We start from the raw sequence: 8310 nt of genomic DNA on the forward strand, positions 1-8310 counted from the left end.
CATGACAATTTACTTTTGGAAATTTTTGTTGACAAGCAATTTGTTTAAGATACAATTGTCGTTTGTGCATTGAAAAGGATTGAGTTGTGGTGGTGTCTTTAATTTCTTAAGCTGACAAAATGTTTAATATACACACAAATTTTAAAGAATGTCTAAAAAGTTTCATAAATGAGATGAGCACATAAGAAGTATACACAAGATAATAATTTGTGTTTATTATTGAAGTTGCTAAATCTAACTGCAATAAGTTCTCATTTCCCATTTTCCACTGTATTGGAAAAACACTCTGTAAGCTTCTTCTACACTGCTCAACTCTTTATTAGATTACCCAACTACAAACTTTTTTTAAGTACATTTTAGCTGGCTCGCTAAACGATACCTGATTTTCCAAAAAGACCTGTTTTGCCCATCCCTCCATCAATCAACGTCTAATGAAGCCTGGCAACAACAAAGAGCATCGAGCAGCTAATTGAAAACTTTTGGTCCTTAACTAGCCGTGACGCCTGCTACAAATCCGGCGTATCCCCGTATCCTGGAAACGAATCCCCCTCAACCAACCCCTGCCAGGCAACCCCCTGCATAAATCAAGCTGTGCTTTTGCAGGTTTCCTTTGCTTTTATAGTCTCAGCAAATGCCCTAAAACCGTACCATAGAATAATAAGAATACGATTGAGAGAGAGAGGGAGAGCGATAGGGAGAGAGAGAGAGAGAGAGAAAGAGTGAGAGAGAGAGAGAAGGGGACAATGAGAAGTTTTTCGGCGGAAGGTGCGAGCAAAAAAACATGGCGCACATGGACCTTAGTCAGTTATTGGTCACGCTGTCTGAACTTGAGCTTCCGTTTTTCTTGGGTTTTTTCTCTTCTTCTGTTTTTATACACTAAACACATTAAAATTGCGTGCAAATGGGTATAATGAAGTTGTCCAAAAGTACGTAACAGGCTGAGTGTAACTATATTCTTAATATTCGAGTAGAGTAAGATCAACAAAATTTGTTATATAAGATCTCCTATAGCAAATGCAGATCAAGTTTATATCATTTTAGGCTCCGAATCGATTGCAAATACGAATAAAAATCAATTCTGCAGATATATCTTTTTAATCATGTATGCATAATGTCATTTTATTGATATTGCTGGAGACACATGGCAGAAAATGTTTATTTATATTTGCCAAATTACACATTGTGAAGCGGAAGCATTTTCTGATTACACATGAATACACCCATTATTACATACATACATAAAAATATATGTACACACAGCAAGTGTATGTGTTTTTTTTAAAGTATTGGTACAGACTTTGATTACCCTGAATCCAAGTCGCTTTGTCGAGCTCTGTCAACTGGGTAATTTTTACTTGTTTCTTATATTGTCCATCAGAGATTCTTCTGTATTTGAAGTGCTGTGTGCAGGGGATTTTTGTAATTATATATAAATTATGTAATCACAATCGTGTATTGATTTACTTATCCATCTGCTTGAAAGGTTTCTTTATAAAATTGGCCGTAGATGCGCATTTTAGCTTTAGATAGAGACTATATTGAAATCAGGTGAATATCACTATATAATATGGATATCATTGTAACAATTAGTTCATTATATATGGATTATTAAATAACAAGTGTATATAATCTTCGTTGTGCCTTTGCTAGCTCTCTTTTTTTACCCCCCTTAATTTTTGTCTGTTTATTTTCGAGTCTGTTTGTGCACGGCATCCGTTTCCGTTCCCGTTTCAGACTTTACCTTAACACTGAACAGCTGGTCAGCTTCTCCTCTCTCGCTCTCTCCACCCTCTTCACATCTCCGTCTCGCTCTAACAACTTCACGTAGATTTATTATCGGCAGCCGTAATTTCTTAAATTAACGTTATATATATATATATATATGCTACTTTTTCTTATTAGTGAAGCTGTCTTTTGCAGGCACAGAAAATCGATGCGAAATAACTTGCCAACAGTTGGCAGCTGAACATAATTAAATGAATTTATCGGAGACATATACATACAAATATATATATATACATATATTTTAGCTGATAATGATGTAGACCTTTTAATTTAGGGACAAACAACCTGTCAATTGAAATATATCTCTTTATAAATGTGCCGTAGACTTTTAAGATTTATGGACTGCTACGTAAATACAAAGAAGCCTTAACTTTAGTTCCCAAACTTCTTCAAAAAAGTTGTCAAAAGCTAAGCTGAATTAAATAAAAAATAGACCATTTTCACATGCTGCATTTTAATAGTTGGAAAACTAAAGTTTTCAAGTCAGGCTAAAATTCTGCTTAACTTTAAATTTCTTTCAAACAAAATCGTTCTTTTTTTCGTGCAACATGAAGCTGCATCCTTATTTGGGGCAAGTCTCGCGTTGCGTCAGCGGCACAAAACGAATAGTTCCATTTTGTGTTTATGGCTTTTTGGTACTGGCAACCCACAAACAAAAACAAAAGAAAAGATAAATAAAAAAAAACAAAGGAAAGAAGATTTACGAGTTGCATTTATGAGCAAGTTTGTCTCTGGTCGTTTCGGGAACCATTCAATGGGGGTCAAGAGTTGTGAGTAATGCATGTTCTTGTAATTGCCAGCCATATATCAATTGTTAGCAGCCAATTTGGCGATCAATATAAAAACGCGTATTCTGGCCATTAACACATAATCACAACCCCCAGCGACAGGACACGGTGCGGATGCCGATGCCGATGTGGATGTGGATGCTGAATGCTGAAAGAGATGCTGCTGGCTATTGGATTGCAGGGCCAGACAAAGTGCCTGCACATAAAGCGTTCACTCTCGTTGGCCAGAAGGATGGTGGGGCGATTGGGATGCGGGCTGAGGTGGGGTGTAAGGTGGTGTTGAGAGGACAGTGCCGTTAAAACCAACGCAGTTTGCCCCGCATATTTGTATTGGCTTCGCTTGCGCTCTGCTCTGTTGTCGTCGTTAACGTTGTCCTGCTTACACTCAAAAAAAAAAAAACAATAGAAAAATTCAGTTGGGGTTTTTCCACTTTTTTCTAAAACTTACACAATAAACTCTTGAAAGTTGATGTTTATAAGTAAAAAAGAATGGCTATGTTAAGATTGGATAAGTCTTTAGACAGCACTCAACTTGCCAACATTTAAACATTTAAAAAACCTAACGGAACCAGCTGCTCTCCTCACCACTATTTTACTTAGACATAAAGTGGCTTAGATTAATAAGTTTAGTTAGAGTATCTTGGTAAACAAACAAGGTTTTCAAACAAGAGTTAATCTTTCAACTGATCGTTGCTATGCCAGAATTGTTGGTTTGCAGACGTCTTCTTTAATGAGTTACAAACTTGAATTAACAAATTCGAAACTTTTTATTTGTGCTTTTTGAACAGAATACTATGATTATTCGTTTGTTTTCATTTATTTTTCTGAGTGTACTCCTCGCATTGTGCTCAATGCCTGGCTACCTTCATTAAATTACACACAAAGAGGCAGCCATGTGTGTTCGTGTCCTTCGTTTCAAGGATTTGTTGCGGCTCTGGCAGCAGTTTCAGCAGCAGCAGCATCAGCCTCAGTTTCAGTTTCAGCTTTAGCTTCAGCATTAGCATCAGCTTCCCTTGTAGACCACACTTGTTGTCGTGTAATCGCAAATAATCATCCACTTAGCATCATGAAACTTTATGCCAAATGGTCGTCCGGCTCTTCCGGCTCCGGCACCAGCTCCGAGTCTAAGTCCTCGAGTTGTGGAGCACTGCAAGAAGTCCGTGGCTGCGTTAAGAGACTCGTAGTCAGCATAAAGTGCTCATGGACATGGTCATAATAATGTTTATTATTGTTGGCAATTGAGCACATGCCACTGTGTGTTCTGTGTCCTGTGTCGTCCTGTCGGCTATTCTGTTTGCCCAGGCAAATGTCCAAGCATAAAAGATACAAACGGATATTCACATAGCACACTTCGGAGGGCTTTGGTGAATCTAAGATAAGTACTTGGAATGATAAGAAACTCTCGGCCAGCTGGCGTTCACTTTAATTACATAGGTGAAATGAAAACTTTAAGGAATCTGTTTAAGGTGTCTCTTTAGAAATACTTAAAAGATTCTTTCTATCTCTTTATAAATACTTAAAGCAACTTGTTAAGGCATTTCTTTAGAAATACTTTAAGGAGTCCTTGTAAGACATCTCTTCAGAAATAATTTAAGGAATCACTCTCTAGATACACTTTAAGGCAATAATTTAAGAGTCACTTGAGGTCATCGCTTTGGAAAAACTTTAAGGAAACATTTATAAATATTTTAGTGATCTTTTAAAGACTTATTTATGGGCATCAAATGAGAAAAATGAATACATCTTTAATTCTACAAACTTTTCATCGTTCTTGCTTCTCTGAAAAGCCAAGCCAAAACTATTTCTAGCTTAATTTTGATGTTCTGTTGCGAATTATATTATTCCAAAAATTCAGCCTCCAAAACGAAGTTTGAATTCCCAATTGATGTGCTCCAGATGGATAATCAAAGCCAAATGCATTTAATTAAAAGGCTATTCGAACAGATATTCGTGAATATATGAATGCTGCACAGATATTCTGTGGCATGTATGCACTCAACCACAAAAAAGGAATTCATTTTGTGGCATTCGATTTGCCAGCGATTGCACAATTTTAGCTGCATTTGGAATTGCGCCCACAATTCCCCTTACACAATAAACTCCCAGCTCATTGTGGTCAAAAATCAGAGAAACACTGCGAATGCAATAGGCTGGAATAATTGCGGGGTGAGCTCAATGGGCCGTTAATGAAATAATTAACGTATAAACAGAGAAATCGGGGGAGGGGTCTAGTGAGGGCTAGAGAGGCTCTATGGAGGGGTCTTGGAAGAGGTCTAGGAAGGGTACGGAGGGAGAGGTCTGGGAAAGGGTCTACATAGAAGTCTTGGGTCTATGGTGTGGATCTTGGGACGGGTCAAGAGAGGGTTATGGGAGAGCTCAAGGGAACTACAAGGTAGCCTCAAGCGGGAGCTTTCCTCCTTAACAAACTAATAAATTACGCTAGGTGCTATGTTTGTGGTTAAGTTACTAAATGGTGAAATTGATTCCGTTGCGTTGATGACCCAAATTAATTTTTTGGTTCGCTCTTTCTCTTAATTCACCCCAATTTCTCTTAATCGCTGTACAACTAATTATTCCAAGCATGAATCGTTTCTGTAATGATTACAATGGACTCTATCGTGTATTCAACTCTGAGTTCTGTTCTCTTATGAAGAAGTCAATATTAAACGTCCTGACTCATGAAAAACCTTTTCGCAAGCATTTGTGGTGGAGATTAACTAATTCATACTAACTATTTTATGGTCCGATAGAGATTTTTTCTGGGTTTACTACTCATAGATATTTTATAAATATGTTATAAATATTTCATATCTTTTAATTTAAATTAAATTTGAAATTTCAACTTTCATTTAATGTAATATATTGTTGCATATTTTTGTGTCGACTGACTTCAGTTGACGTAAAATAAATCAATAAATAAATAAATAATTTTAAGCCGTTGCTTCAAAGAATGTTCTATTTAATACAGCCTTACTCTAGCTACAAAGTCATCAATTTTAAGGACTGTCCACTGGGAGAGGGGGTTGCTGTTTGATGCTTGGTGTGGTTGGGGTTGGTGTGGTCCCACGGATGCGCCCGTTTGAGCTCAGCCAAGCATGCAATTTGCTTCTTATTTATGGGACCCAAGACATTGGGCGTTGGCCGTCTCGATTTGGAATTCGACTTGCCGCAAAACTTGCAAAATAAAAGTTTTCCGCTCTTTGATTTGTTGGTCAGTAAGGAAGAGGTTGAGGCGTTGGGGGTAAGGCTCTGCTAAATCTATTGACCCAACCCGTTAAAAGCATTAAGCCATAGATGCAGCAAATAAAACTTGGTAATAGTAACTGTAACTGGTTTTGCTGGTCGTCTTGCTCTTCCTGCAAACGTCCTGTTCACCCCCTCACACCCCAACCAGCCATTCTTTTGGGCCACATCCTGGCAACGCTTTTGTTTGTCCACGGAGTGAAATTGTACAATTTCTGGCCTGGGCAGCAGCAGGAAGTTCGTTGTTGCTGGCTGGCTGCAGGATGCGCCAGAAATGGCTGCACTTCCTTTCCGCTGTTTTATGACTGTTTTATTTCTGTTTATTGCAGTGTACTCTCTGCGCAATTCGAGTGCATTTTCAAATAGATTTTAACATTATTTAAAGTGTGCTCCACGGGCAATTCATAAATGCGAAATTTTCGACTTAAGTGAACAGTTTATTTTTAAATTAAACAGTCAAAGTCACAAGTTTAAATGATGTGCGACTACTAAATGAATGAATATGCTTATTATTTGTATGTGTTCTATTTGAAGTCCTTTCTTCAAATTTTAATATACAACATTTGATTATGTATTTCTCTAATCGTTTTCCGCATTTCACGAAAACTAACGTTTTATTTGTTCCTATAACTTATTTTTAAAAAGTGTAGAATTACGATTCTGCTTGCGTTTCCGTCTTGAGATTATATTTATTGGCAATAATTAATTACTGACTTACTTATCATCAAAATATTTGCTACTTAAAATGCTGAAAAATGTCATGAAAGCCAAGCATTCTTAATTGGCTTAAATCGTGGGCAAATAAGATTTAATTTTTGGTGCTGCGCAAGCAATGCCAATTCCAATTGCCAACTGTACAAAGCCTCACAGCAGAACAGAGCTCTACACTCATTAAAAGCGGCCTCAAAGCGCCATCAACGTCATTACTCAATGTCCCCCCAGGCAAGAAAGAGACAGACAGACCAAGAGAGAGAGAGAGAGAGAGAGAGAGAGAGAGAGAGAGAGAGAGAGAGAGAGAGAGAGAGAGAAAGGTAGCAAAAAGTGAAAGTAAGTACAGGTAAAAATAAGCCAAACATCAGGTGTAAGTAAGCGAAAAAAAAGAAATGAAAAAAAAAGAAAAAATAATAATAAAAAAAGAAAACCAAGAACAGAAAATGAGCCAAGTTTGAGCAGCTCATAAAAACTCAAGAAGGCGAAATATTTAGCTTGAAGGGTGCACGAAAATGGAAAAAACAATGACAAGGGGATGGGAGGGGAGGGGAGGGGTCTGAGCGGTTTAGCCTGGCTTACTTGCATGCCAGCACAAAGCAAGGACGGGGCGAGTGGATGAGGTGGATAAAGGTGGAAGGAAGCGCTTGCATTTAGCTAATCCATGGCCCAAGTTTAAGCAAAACAAAGGCAAAAGCCAAAGCACAACTCAAGGACAACGAGAGAAGGGCGCAAGGACACAAGAAGGACCTGATAAGTGACAGTGGGTGCGACAACTATGCGGACTACTTGACAGTCACAACCGAGACTCGAGCTCAGTTCGTATACCCTATTTGACAAGTGGATACAATCCCTTAGATAAAATCGATTGAAAGAATCTATTACGATTTTTGGTAAGAAACCCTTTTCTTCTTAAACTAAGTAACTTATTCAAACCTAACAGTTAAGAGGAGAGAAAGCAATATACATATTTTTCTGGTCCCACAGCAGCTATGCGGAGCAAAAGTACAAAATCTAGAGGAATCCCTTGCAACTGACAGAGCAGAACAGAGCAGAGCAAATGTGTCATATTCATATCAGTTTTCTGCAATTGAAAATTCGAAGCATGTTCAATAGTAAAACGAAAAATTGCGAAGAAGCGTAGCATTTTCAATAACTGTTTAATATGCTCTCAAAATCTACTACTAAACTAGATCAGTTGGCTCCCATAGGAAAATCTGTCGATTGGCTAAACTTATACTTGATATAAGTTGAACTCTGTTCGACAAGGATATGTAAAATTCGATATGCTATTTTTAGCTATTTTTTTTACCGCATACATCGAAATTTTTTTCGGTTGCTCGAAATATGTGCTTGTGTGAAACAGTTTTGCGTCTTACTCATATATGCAAATTGATGGTTTCTGTTTTTGTCTTTAGACAGAAAAACTCGCAAATCCGTTGAAAATCCTTTTTTAACTTTTAATGATGCCCGTTCGCCTGGTTGTTTTTTGTTTTTCTTTTCGACATCTTGCAAGTGGGCCAATGTTTTCTCATGGGATTTGCGTAAAGTATCTGCTAAAAGCTTCCTTTCATTTGCAACGACAGAGAGAGAGACAAAAACAACGACGACGACGACGACGACGAAGACGAAGGCGAAGACGACGATGGCGATGGCAACACCAACCACATGGCCAAAAGCCAAAATGAGCCAACACCAGAAAAATATCATCAGCTGCCCCAAATTCTGTTTGCCATCAAATTGGCCTGGCCAACAACAAATATGAGTAAAACAGTCAGCAGGCAAA

Source organism: Drosophila grimshawi, unplaced genomic scaffold (genome assembly GCF_018153295.1).
Source record: "Drosophila grimshawi isolate 15287-2541.00 unplaced genomic scaffold, ASM1815329v1 contig_1367, whole genome shotgun sequence".
Taxonomy (NCBI): domain Eukaryota; kingdom Metazoa; phylum Arthropoda; class Insecta; order Diptera; family Drosophilidae; genus Drosophila; species Drosophila grimshawi.